The sequence below is a fragment of the Phyllobates terribilis genome, unplaced genomic scaffold, assembly GCF_046119375.1.
Source record: "Phyllobates terribilis strain yellow unplaced genomic scaffold, ASM4611937v1 Scaffold_7__3_contigs__length_470593459, whole genome shotgun sequence".
Classification (NCBI taxonomy): Eukaryota; Metazoa; Chordata; class Amphibia; order Anura; family Dendrobatidae; genus Phyllobates; species Phyllobates terribilis.
The window spans coordinates 302,303,254-302,317,080 of NW_027362767.1; positions in this window are offsets into that span (position 1 = coordinate 302,303,254).

Here is a 13,827-nt window from a genome sequence, read left to right on the forward strand (position 1 = left end):
CGATAGACTCCTTGTTTCTGGTGTGCGGGAGTGGAGTCAGTACCCAGATGTAGTTGCTGACACCAGTCCTCCATGTTTTTCTTAGAGCCGTTACCTTCATCCGGGTGAGATGGAGGCAAGGGTTCCACAGATTGTATAGAATTTTGGTTAATGGTATATAATTTGGCTAGCGTGGCATACCGGGGCAGGTACACTTCCCTCTCCCCGATATTTATTATGCGAACGGGCACCCTCCCATGGCGTACATCAACCACCCCCCGTGCTGTCAAAATGGTGGGCCTACTGTCCGAGTAAACTGGTTCTACCATTGCCTGGTAATCCCTACCTCTCAGACCAATAGCTGCCCGGCACCAAATCATCATTTCACTTTTTGGGGGCATGGCAATAGGAAAAGGGTCACACATTCTTACGCTACCAATCTCACCGCCGGAGAGTTCCACCTGTTGCCGTCGCATCAGTGCCCGGATCTCTTTCTGGAGCACCCGCTGCTCGCCGGAGCTGGCGTTCTTGGCAACCTGCTGTAAAAGGAAAATCACCTCTGCAAGACAATTTTCAATTACATTAGTTCCTAGAGTTATTTTTGGGTGACTCTCATGTTTGTCAATATCTACAATGATCAGTCCCTGTGCTGCCAGTTCGACTCTACCGATTTTGATGGTCACCTCTTTAAATCCGATCTGTGGCACGGGCTGGCCATTGCTGGCGATGATACTCAAGTCGTCGTCAGGGTAGCGGGTAATATCCGAGTCATTCCAGTACTGCTTAAAGAGCGCGTACGGGATGGTGGTGACCTGTGACCCGGTGTCCAGTAGGGCACTCATGGGAATGCCATCCAGTACCACAGGCAAGACTAGACGTCCTCCCACATATCTGTCGCGCCAGTTCGATGGGCCTGGTGATCTTTTTCCTGGGGGTTGGCCCTCTACCCCAGGTTGTGCCCGTTTAAAGAACAGTACCTTGCCATATGTCCGGGTTGATTGCAGCGGCGGCAGATGGGTCGTCCGTCTTCGCTGTATCGGTGGTTTTAAATGCATCAGGATCTGTCTTTCCCACACATAAGCAGACGGAGGTCTCTTAGAGAGGTATTCACATTGGTAGGTCCTGACATCGAGAAACGCCTTACCGCGGCTGTCAGGTACACATGAATTGGCCAATTTATGCGCTAAGATTTCTCATTTATTTACAGCAGTAATGCTATTCATTTTCCATACTTCATATTTCATGCGCTAAAAAAATTTTTCAAAAAATGTTTCATTTATTTCTATTTTTTACAGCAGTTATGCTATTCATATTTCATATTTCACATCTATATACTCAGTGTTACAGTGTGCTACTTTATTTGTTCATTATATATGGAGGTAGCTGCTCTTAGTAAGCACCTGTTCACACCTAGTTTTTGCAGTGGAAGTGCCGTCATTTTCTTTGTTACTAGATTTAGCGTTGACTGAGCACTCCACCCCCACCCCCATGCCGCAGGTGGTTTTAAATGCATCAGGATCTGTCTTTCCCACACATAAGCAGACGGAGGTCTCTTAGAGAGGTATTCACATTGGTAGGTCCTGACATCGAGAAATGCCTTACCGCGGCTGTCAGGTACACATGAATTGGCCAATTTATGCGCTAAGATTTCTCATTTATTTACAGCAGTAATGCTATTCATTTTCCATACTTCATATTTCATGCGCTAAAAAATTTTTTCAAAAAATGTTTCATTTATTTCTATTTTTTACAGCAGTTATGCTATTCATATTTCATATTTCACATCTATATACTCAGTGTTACAGTGTGCTACTTTATTTGTTCATTATATATGGAGGTAGCTGCTCTTAGTAAGCACCTGTTCACACCTAGTTTTTGCAGTGGAAGTGCCGTCATTTTCTTTGTTACTAGATTTAGCGTTGACTGAGCACTCCACCCCCACCCCCATGCCGCAGGTGGTTTTAAATGCATCAGGATCTGTCTTTCCCACACATAAGCAGACGGAGGTCTCTTAGAGAGGTATTCACATTGGTAGGTCCTGACATCGAGAAACGCCTTACCGCGGCTGTCAGGTACACATGAATTGGCCAATTTATGCGCTAAGATTTCTCATTTATTTACAGCAGTAATGCTATTCATTTTCCATACTTCATATTTCATGCGCTAAAAAATTTTTTCAAAAAATGTTTCATTTATTTCTATTTTTTACAGCAGTTATGCTATTCATATTTCATATTTCACATCTATATACTCAGTGTTACAGTGTGCTACTTTATTTGTTCATTATATATGGAGGTAGCTGCTCTTAGTAAGCACCTGTTCACACCTAGTTTTTGTAGTGGAAGTGCCGTCATTTTCTTTGTTACTAGATTTAGCGTTGACTGAGCACTCCACCCCCACCCCCATGCCGCAGGTGGTTTTAAATGCATCAGGATCTGTCTTTCCCACACATAAGCAGACGGAGGTCTCTTAGAGAGGTATTCACATTGGTAGGTCCTGACATCGAGAAACGCCTTACCGCGGCTGTCAGGTACACATGAATTGGCCAATTTATGCGCTAAGATTTCTCATTTATTTACAGCAGTAATGCTATTCATTTTCCATACTTCATATTTCATGCGCTAAAAAATTTTTTCAAAAAATGTTTCATTTATTTCTATTTTTTACAGCAGTTATGCTATTCATATTTCATATTTCACATCTATATACTCAGTGTTACAGTGTGCTACTTTATTTGTTCATTATATATGGAGGTAGCTGCTCTTAGTAAGCACCTGTTCACACCTAGTTTTTGTAGTGGAAGTGCCGTCATTTTCTTTGTTACTAGATTTAGCGTTGACTGAGCACTCCACCCCCACCCCCATGCCGCAGGTGGTTTTAAATGCATCAGGATCTGTCTTTCCCACACATAAGCAGACGGAGGTCTCTTAGAGAGGTATTCACATTGGTAGGTCCTGACATCAAGAAACGCCTTACCGCGGCTGTCAGGTACACATGAATTGGCCAATTTATGCGCTAAGATTTCTCATTTATTTACAGCAGTAATGCTATTCATTTTCCATACTTCATATTTCATGCGCTAAAAAAATTTTTCAAAAAATTTTTCATTTATTTCTATTTTTTACAGCAGTTATGCTATTCATATTTCATATTTCACATCTATATACTCAGTGTTACAGTGTGCTACTTTATTTGTCCATTATATATGGAGGTAGCTGCTCTTAGTAAGCACCTGTTCACACCTAGTTTTTGTAGTGGAAGTGCCGTCATTTTCTTTGTTACTAGATTTAGCGTTGACTGAGCACTTCACCCCCACCCCCATGCCGCAGGTGGTTTTAAATGCATCAGGATCTGTCTTTCCCACACATAAGCAGACGGAGGTCTCTTAGAGAGGTATTCACATTGGTAGGTCCTGACATCGAGAAACGCCTTACCGCGGCTGTCAGGTACACATGAATTGGCCAATTTATGCGCTAAGATTTCTCATTTATTTACAGCAGTAATGCTATTCATTTTCCATACTTCATATTTCATGCGCTAAAAAATTTTTTCAAAAAATGTTTCATTTATTTCTATTTTTTACAGCAGTTATGCTATTCATATTTCATATTTCACATCTATATACTCAGTGTTACAGTGTGCTACTTTATTTGTTCATTATATATGGAGGTAGCTGCTCTTAGTAAGCACCTGTTCACACCTAGTTTTTGTAGTGGAAGTGCCGTCATTTTCTTTGTTACTAGATTTAGCGTTGACTGAGCACTCCAACCCCACCCCCATGCCGCAGGTGGTTTTAAATGCATCAGGATCTGTCTTTCCCACACATAAGCAGACGGAGGTCTCTTAGAGAGGTATTCACATTGGTAGGTCCTGACATCGAGAAACGCCTTACCGCGGCTGTCAGGTACACATGAATTGGCCAATTTATGCGCTAAGATTTCTCATTTATTTACAGCAGTAATGCTATTCATTTTCCATACTTCATATTTCATGCGCTAAAAAATTTTTTCAAAAAATGTTTCATTTATTTCTATTTTTTACAGCAGTTATGCTATTCATATTTCATATTTCACATCTATATACTCAGTGTTACAGTGTGCTACTTTATTTGTTCATTATATATGGAGGTAGCTGCTCTTAGTAAGCACCTGTTCACACCTAGTTTTTGCAGTGGAAGTGCCGTCATTTTCTTTGTTACTAGATTTAGCGTTGACTGAGCACTCCACCCCCACCCCCATGCCGCAGGTGGTTTTAAATGCATCAGGATCTGTCTTTCCCACACATAAGCAGACGGAGGTCTCTTAGAGAGGTATTCACATTGGTAGGTCCTGACATCGAGAAACGCCTTACCGCGGCTGTCAGGTACACATGAATTGGCCAATTTATGCGCTAAGATTTCTCATTTATTTACAGCAGTAATGCTATTCATTTTCCATACTTCATATTTCATGCGCTAAAAAATTTTTTCAAAAAATGTTTCATTTATTTCTATTTTTTACAGCAGTTATGCTATTCATATTTCATATTTCACATCTATATACTCAGTGTTACAGTGTGCTACTTTATTTGTTCATTATATATGGAGGTAGCTGCTCTTAGTAAGCACCTGTTCACACCTAGTTTTTGTAGTGGAAGTGCTGTCATTTTCTTTGTTACTAGATTTAGCGTTGACTGAGCACTCCACCCCCACCCCCATGCCGCAGGTGGTTTTAAATGCATCAGGATCTGTCTTTCCCACACATAAGCAGACGGAGGTCTCTTAGAGAGGTATTCACATTGGTAGGTCCTGACATCAAGAAACGCCTTACCGCGGCTGTCAGGTACACATGAATTGGCCAATTTATGCGCTAAGATTTCTCATTTATTTACAGCAGTAATGCTATTCATTTTCCATACTTCATATTTCATGCGCTAAAAAAATTTTTCAAAAAATTTTTCATTTATTTCTATTTTTTACAGCAGTTATGCTATTCATATTTCATATTTCACATCTATATACTCAGTGTTACAGTGTGCTACTTTATTTGTCCATTATATATGGAGGTAGCTGCTCTTAGTAAGCACCTGTTCACACCTAGTTTTTGTAGTGGAAGTGCCGTCATTTTCTTTGTTACTAGATTTAGCGTTGACTGAGCACTTCACCCCCACCCCCATGCCGCAGGTGGTTTTAAATGCATCAGGATCTGTCTTTCCCACACATAAGCAGACGGAGGTCTCTTAGAGAGGTATTCACATTGGTAGGTCCTGACATCGAGAAACGCCTTACCGCGGCTGTCAGGTACACATGAATTGGCCAATTTATGCGCTAAGAATTCTCATTTATTTACAGCAGTAATGCTATTCATTTTCCATACTTCATATTTCATGCTCTAAAAAATTTTTTCAAAAAATGTTTCATTTATTTCTATTTTTTACAGCAGTTATGCTATTCATATTTCATATTTCACATCTATATACTCAGTGTTACAGTGTGCTACTTTATTTGTTCATTATATATGGAGGTAGCTGCTCTTAGTAAGCACCTGTTCACACCTAGTTTTTGTAGTGGAAGTGCCGTCATTTTCTTTGTTACTAGATTTAGCGTTGACTGAGCACTCCAACCCCACCCCCATGCCGCAGGTGGTTTTAAATGCATCAGGATCTGTCTTTCCCACACATAAGCAGACGGAGGTCTCTTAGAGAGGTATTCACATTGGTAGGTCCTGACATCGAGAAACGCCTTACCGCGGCTGTCAGGTACACATGAATTGGCCAATTTATGCGCTAAGATTTCTCATTTATTTACAGCAGTAATGCTATTCATTTTCCATACTTCATATTTCATGCGCTAAAAAATTTTTTCAAAAAATGTTTCATTTATTTCTATTTTTTACAGCAGTTATGCTATTCATATTTCATATTTCACATCTATATACTCAGTGTTACAGTGTGCTACTTTATTTGTTCATTATATATGGAGGTAGCTGCTCTTAGTAAGCACCTGTTCACACCTAGTTTTTGTAGTGGAAGTGCCGTCATTTTCTTTGTTACTAGATTTAGCGTTGACTGAGCACTCCACCCCCACCCCCATGCCGCAGGTGGTTTTAAATGCATCAGGATCTGTCTTTCCCACACATAAGCAGACGGAGGTCTCTTAGAGAGGTATTCACATTGGTAGGTCCTGACATCAAGAAACGCCTTACCGCGGCTGTCAGGTACACATGAATTGGCCAATTTATGCGCTAAGATTTCTCATTTATTTACAGCAGTAATGCTATTCATTTTCCATACTTCATATTTCATGCGCTAAAAAAATTTTTCAAAAAATTTTTCATTTATTTCTATTTTTTACAGCAGTTATGCTATTCATATTTCATATTTCACATCTATATACTCAGTGTTACAGTGTGCTACTTTATTTGTCCATTATATATGGAGGTAGCTGCTCTTAGTAAGCACCTGTTCACACCTAGTTTTTGTAGTGGAAGTGCCGTCATTTTCTTTGTTACTAGATTTAGCGTTGACTGAGCACTTCACCCCCACCCCCATGCCGCAGGTGGTTTTAAATGCATCAGGATCTGTCTTTCCCACACATAAGCAGACGGAGGTCTCTTAGAGAGGTATTCACATTGGTAGGTCCTGACATCGAGAAACGCCTTACCGCGGCTGTCAGGTACACATGAATTGGCCAATTTATGCGCTAAGATTTCTCATTTATTTACAGCAGTAATGCTATTCATTTTCCATACTTCATATTTCATGCGCTAAAAAATTTTTTCAAAAAATGTTTCATTTATTTCTATTTTTTACAGCAGTTATGCTATTCATATTTCATATTTCACATCTATATACTCAGTGTTACAGTGTGCTACTTTATTTGTTCATTATATATGGAGGTAGCTGCTCTTAGTAAGCACCTGTTCACACCTAGTTTTTGTAGTGGAAGTGCCGTCATTTTCTTTGTTACTAGATTTAGCGTTGACTGAGCACTCCACCCCCACCCCCATGCCGCAGGTGGTTTTAAATGCATCAGGATCTGTCTTTCCCACACATAAGCAGACGGAGGTCTCTTAGAGAGGTATTCACATTGGTAGGTCCTGACATCGAGAAACGCCTTACCGCGGCTGTCAGGTACACATGAATTGGCCAATTTATGCGCTAAGATTTCTCATTTATTTACAGCAGTAATGCTATTCATTTTCCATACTTCATATTTCATGCGCTAAAAAAAATTTTTTTCAAAAAATGTTTCATTTATTTCTATTTTTTACAGCAGTTATGCTATTCATATTTCATATTTCACATCTATATACTCAGTGTTACTGTGTGCTACTTTATTTGTTCATTATATATGGAGGTAGCTGCTCTTAGTAAGCACCTGTTCACACCTAGTTTTTGTAGTGGAAGTGCCGTCATTTTCTTTGTTACTAGATTTAGCGTTGACTGAGCACTCCACCCCCACCCCCATGCCACAGGTGGTTTTAAATGCATCAGGATCTGTCTTTCCCACACATAAGCAGACGGAGGTCTCTTAGAGAGGTATTCACATTGGTAGGTCCTGACATCGAGAAACGCCTTACCGCGGCTGTCAGGTACACATGAATTGGCCAATTTATGCGCTAAGATTTCTCATTTATTTACAGCAGTAATGCTATTCATTTTCCATACTTCATATTTCATGCGCTAAAAAAATTTTTCAAAAAATGTTTCATTTATTTCTATTTTTTACAGCAGTTATGCTATTCATATTTCATATTTCACATCTATATACTCAGTGTTACAGTGTGCTACTTTATTTGTTCATTATATATGGAGGTAGCTGCTCTTAGTAAGCACCTGTTCACACCTAGTTTTTGTAGTGGAAGTGCCGTCATTTTCTTTGTTACTAGATTTAGCGTTGACTGAGCACTCCACCCCCACCCCCATGCCGCAGGTGGTTTTAAATGCATCAGGATCTGTCTTTCCCACACATAAGCAGACGGAGGTCTCTTAGAGAGGTATTCACATTGGTAGGTCCTGACATCGAGAAACGCCTTACCGCGGCTGTCAGGTACACATGAATTGGCCAATTTATGCGCTAAGATTTCTCATTTATTTACAGCAGTAATGCTATTCATTTTCCATACTTCATATTTCATGCGCTAAAAAATTTTTCAAAAAATGTTTCATTTATTTCTATTTTTTACAGCAGTTATGCTATTCATATTTCATATTTCACATCTATATACTCAGTGTTACAGTGTGCTACTTTATTTGTTCATTATATATGGAGGTAGCTGCTCTTAGTAAGCACCTGTTCACACCTAGTTTTTGTAGTGGAAGTGCCGTCATTTTCTTTGTTACTAGATTTAGCGTTGACTGAGCACTCCACCCCCACCCCCATGCCGCAGGTGGTTTAAATGCATCAGGATCTGTCTTTCCCACACATAAGCAGACGGAGGTCTCTTAGAGAGGTATTCACATTGGTAGGTCCTGACATCGAGAAACGCCTTACCGCAGCTGTCAGGTACACATGAATTGGCCAATTTATGCGCTAAGATTTCTCATTTATTTACAGCAGTAATGCTATTCATTTTCCATACTTCATATTTCATGCGCTAAAAAAATTTTTCAAAAAATGTTTCATTTATTTCTATTTTTTACAGCAGTTATGCTATTCATATTTCATATTTCACATCTATATACTCAGTGTTACAGAGTGCTACTTTATTTGTTCATTATATATGGAGGTAGCTGCTCTTAGTAAGCACCTGTTCACACCTAGTTTTTGTAGTGGAAGTGCCGTCATTTTCTTTGTTACTAGATTTAGCGTTGACTGAGCACTCCACCCCCACCCCCATGCCGCAGGTGGTTTTAAATGCATCAGGATCTGTCTTTCCCACACATAAGCAGACGGAGGTCTCTTAGAGAGGTATTCACATTGGTAGGTCCTGACATCGAGAAACGCCTTACCGCGGCTGTCAGGTACACACGAATTGGCCAATTTATGCGCTAAGATTTCTCATTTATTTACAGCAGTAATGCTATTCATTTTCCATACTTCATATTTCATGCGCTAAAAAAATTTTTCAAAAAATGTTTCATTTATTTCTATTTTTTACAGCAGTTATGCTATTCATATTTCATATTTCACATCTATATACTCAGTGTTACAGAGTGCTACTTTATTTGTTCATTATATATGGAGGTAGCTGCTCTTAGTAAGCACCTGTTCACACCTAGTTTTTGTAGTGGAAGTGCCGTCATTTTCTTTGTTACTAGATTTAGCGTTGACTGAGCACTCCACCCCCACCCCCATGCCGCAGGTGGTTTTAAATGCATCAGGATCTGTCTTTCCCACACATAAGCAGACGGAGGTCTCTTAGAGAGGTATTCACATTGGTAGGTCCTGACATCGAGAAACGCCTTACCGCGGCTGTCAGGTACACATGAATTGGCCAATTTATGCGCTAAGATTTCTCATTTATTTACAGCAGTAATGCTCTTCATTTTCCATACTTCATATTTCATGCGCTAAAAAAAATTTTCAAAAAATGTTTCATTATTTGGAAGTGCCGTCATTTTCTTTGTGCCTATATACACTGACCTGCCTGATATCTCTGCAGATGAATTAGTCCTCAGAAGGACTGTTTGTTGTGATGGATATGTGTCTCTAATATAGTTTGGTACACCTACACTAACTAGAAACAAGCAAATCTCTCCCTAGCTCAGCAGCACCTCTCCCTACACTGTCTGATTCTGGAATGACTGTGACGAGCATGGCGGCACCAGGTCTGATATAGACCTGATGACTCTGTGCGGCCAACCAATCACTGTAATGCCACAACCAACATGGCTGCGGAATTACAGTGAGTGGCAGACAATCCCCGCATGGTCATTGGCTCTGTAAAGAGCGCCAAACACGCAGGGAGGAGACCCAAGCTCCCGCTGAGCAACCCCAGAAATACTCGGCGAGCGCCGAGCATCTCGAGCAGTGAGATACTTGTGCGAGCACAGAGCAGTAGCGAGCGGCTCGCTCATCACTACCATTCGAATGGATTGAAGAATAGCCAGGATGGCAAAGGCTCAGCCTATGATAAGCTCCAGGATGAGCAAAGACAGGCTCAAGTTACCTGTGATTACGGTGGCAGTTAGGAGACGCCTGTGTGAAGCTAATCTCTTAGCAAGAAGTCCCCGCAAAGTCCCACTGTTAAAAAAAAGATGTGCTGAAGCGGATACAATTCACAAAAGAACACATCAACTGGCCTAAAGAGAAATGGAGAAACAAATAGTAAAAATGGCCAGGAACCCAACAATGACGGACGCCTTGACACTGGCTGTTGGGCACACATATATTGGCCAATCTATGCGCTGAGTACCTTCCTTTACTGTAATTTTTCATATTAATATTACAGATTTTTTTTTAAAATATTTCATGTGCACATTTTGTAGCGCTTTCTTATGTTTCTATTGCAGTAATGCAGTTTCAATATCTTAGAGCAATCACTCTTAGCAATTTACGAGGCAACTTTTACCTTTTTCTACAGTTTGAATTTTTTAGTTGACTCCTGTTCACATTAGCTAGGATGTGCTGGCCATTTTCGCTATTTGTATAAATAAAATGTTCAGACCTCTTTTAGAGATAAACTAACAGATGCAGCTGAACAGAAAGTCAATAGAAATATATTTTTGATAGTCTGACCTATGTCTATGTCTATATTTATAAACGTCAAAGTAAATACAAACCATATAACCATAGAGGAGTTAATTAGTGGGAAGACCATGCTAACACACAGTTTGGCATTTAACAGAATATTCCCATATGTGCTATATTTTTACCTAGAAGACAGCTGAATAGTTGGAAACATGTGGATGACTTCCCCAGTGGGACTCGTACTGTTAAGTTTTCTGACAAAATGTCAAATGTTAGTCTGAATCACTCTGTCTGAATGGGTAAAGGTATGTAAAACATCGTGTGTTCATGTGTGAAGATGAGGATTGATTACAGCATTTTTAACAAAATGTTAATTTGCTTGGATTCTTTTTGATAGTGTGAATACATAACATAGAAATAATTTATATTCGTGGCCAGCTTTTTCCAAGTTGGAGAGCTATATTGATTTCTTATGTGTAATCAAATACACTTATTGCAGAATCTTATATGATTTCACATGGAGTAATTTATATAAAAGTTAAAGGGGTTATTATAGCTTCTGTAAATTATGGTTTTTAATATATATTAGTATATTGTATCATTTTTTAACACTTTTAGATTAATGCTTGCTGTCATGGCTGCATATTCCACGCCACATAAAAGTGCCTAATGGTGACACCCTTATTTTAAATGAAATGCAACTTTTAAATTGAAAGAATACTTTGTAGATTTGTAACTTTACATTTCTCTGCCTTTGTAAAGTATTACTAGAGTGTTGTCTTATTAATGCCCATATGAAAGCCTATATGACGTAATTTTAAATACATTAAATTGCACACAATTCCAGGATGGGAAGGTGCAAGTGTAATGGGATACAAAACCCCTCACACAGATACAGTTATATGAAAAAGTTTGGGCACCCCTATTAATCTTAAGCTTAATGTTTTATAAAAACTGGTGTTTTTGCAACAGCTATTTCAGTTTGATATATGTAATAACTGTTGGACACAGTAATGTTTCTGCCTTGAAATGAGGTTTATTGTACTAACAGAAAATGTGCAATCTGCATTCAAACAAAATTTGACAGGTGCATAAGTATGGACACCTCACCAGAAAAGTGACATTAATATTTAGTACATCCTCCTTTTGCAAAAATAACAGCCTCTAGTCGCTTCCTGTAGCTTTTAATGATTTCCTGGATCCTGGATGAAGGTATTTTTGACCATTCCTCTTTACAAAACAATTCCAGTTCAGTTAAGTTTGATGGTCGCCGAGCATGGACAGCCCTCTTCAAATGATCCCACAGATGTTCAATGATATTCAGGTCTGGGGACTGGGATGACCATTCCAGAACATTGTAATTGTTCCTCTGCATGAATGCCGGAGTAGATTTGGAGCGGTGTTTTGGATCATTGTCTTGCTGAAAGATCCATCCCCTGCGTAACTTCAACTTTGTCACTGATTCTTGAACATTATTGTCAAGAATCTGCTGATACTGAGTGGAATCCATGCGTCCCTCAACTTTAACAAGATTCCCGTTGCCGGCATTGGCCACACAGCCCCAAAGCATGATGGAACCTCCACCAAATTTTACTGTGGGTAGCAAGTGTTTTTCTTGGAATGCTGTGTTTTTTTGCTGCCATGCATAACGCCTTTTTGTATGACCAAACAACTCAATCTTGGTTTCATCAGTCCACAGGACCTTCTTCCAAAAAGAAATTGGCTTCTCCAAATGTGCTTTTGCATACCTCAGCCGACTCTGTTTGTGGCGTGCTTGCAGAAACGGCTTCTTTCGCATCACTCTCCCATACAGCTTCTCCTTGTGCAAAGTGTGTTGTATAGTTGACCGATGCACAGTGACACCATCTGCAGCAAGTTGCTGCTGCAGCTCTCTAGAGGTGGTCTGAGGATTGTCCTTGACTGATCTCACCATTCTTCTTCTCTGCCTTTCTGATGTTTTTCTTGGCCTGCCACTTCTGGCCTTAACAATAACTGTCCCTGTGTTATTCCATTTCCTTACTATGTTCCTCACAGTGGAAACTGACAGGTTAAATCTCTGAGACAGCTTTTTGTATCCTTCCCCTGAACAACTATGTTGAATAATCTTTGTTTTCAGATCATTTGACAGTTGTTTTGAGGAGCCCATGATGCCACTCTTCAAAGGAGATTCAAACAGGAGAACAACTTGCAAGTGGCCACTTTAAGTAGCTTTTCTCATGATTGCATACACCTGGCTATGAAGTTCAAAGCTCAATGAGGTTACAAAACCAAAAAAAGTGCTTTAGTAAGTCAGTAAAAAGTAGGTAGGAGTATTTAAAACAAGAAAATGATAAGGGTGCCCATACTTATGCACCTGTCAAATTTTGTTTGAATGCAGATTGCACATTTTCTGTTAGTACAATAAACCTCATTTCAAGGCAGAAACATTACTGTGTCCAACAGTTATTACATATATCAAACTGAAATAGCTGTTGCAAAAACACCAATTTTTTATAAAACATTAAGCTTAAGATTAATAGGGGTGCCCAAACTTTTTCATATAACTGTATGTCTGGAGAATTCACCTCACACTCAATTGAATTTGCAACAGTGTCAGACAGTTATTTATTGTGCATTACAAAACACTGTGGTGTTGAGAATGCGCAAGATTCATATGCAACGTGACAGTATTTCAAAGGGCAAGTCAACCCTCCCAGGTCTTTATCAGAAATGTCACTTATTAAGAATCATGGAAAATAAAGGGATATTCTCCAGTTCTTAAATTGCTTTAATTAGTTAGAAAGCATGAAAATAAGTAAGTTTTCAATTGACTTGCTTTTTCTAACTGCTGTCATTCTCCTGCAATGCAAGCTTTTATATTTTATAGTATACAGCTAGTTTCCCTGGAGCTTGACCACCAGACACTGGCTTAAAGTGTGCAGCTGTTACATTCCAAGAGAGGAGTTGTGCTGATGGGGCCATCTATAATATAACGGAAGAGGTGTCCGTCTGTCCGAAGCCTCTATATACTGCGCAAGTGCGATGCGCCTGCGCAGTCTGGCTTCAGACAGAAGAACACATCCAGCCATTACAGGTGACCGGTAACAGGTAAGAGGAGTATATGGTGCCGGTGATCTAGGTATGCGTAGGCACTGAACGCATACCACAATCTCCGGCGCCATAAGCACATACCTGACCGGGAGGAGTGTTGCCGTGGCGCCTCTGTTCGGTCCAGAGGCCGGGGAAGGAGTGCGGCA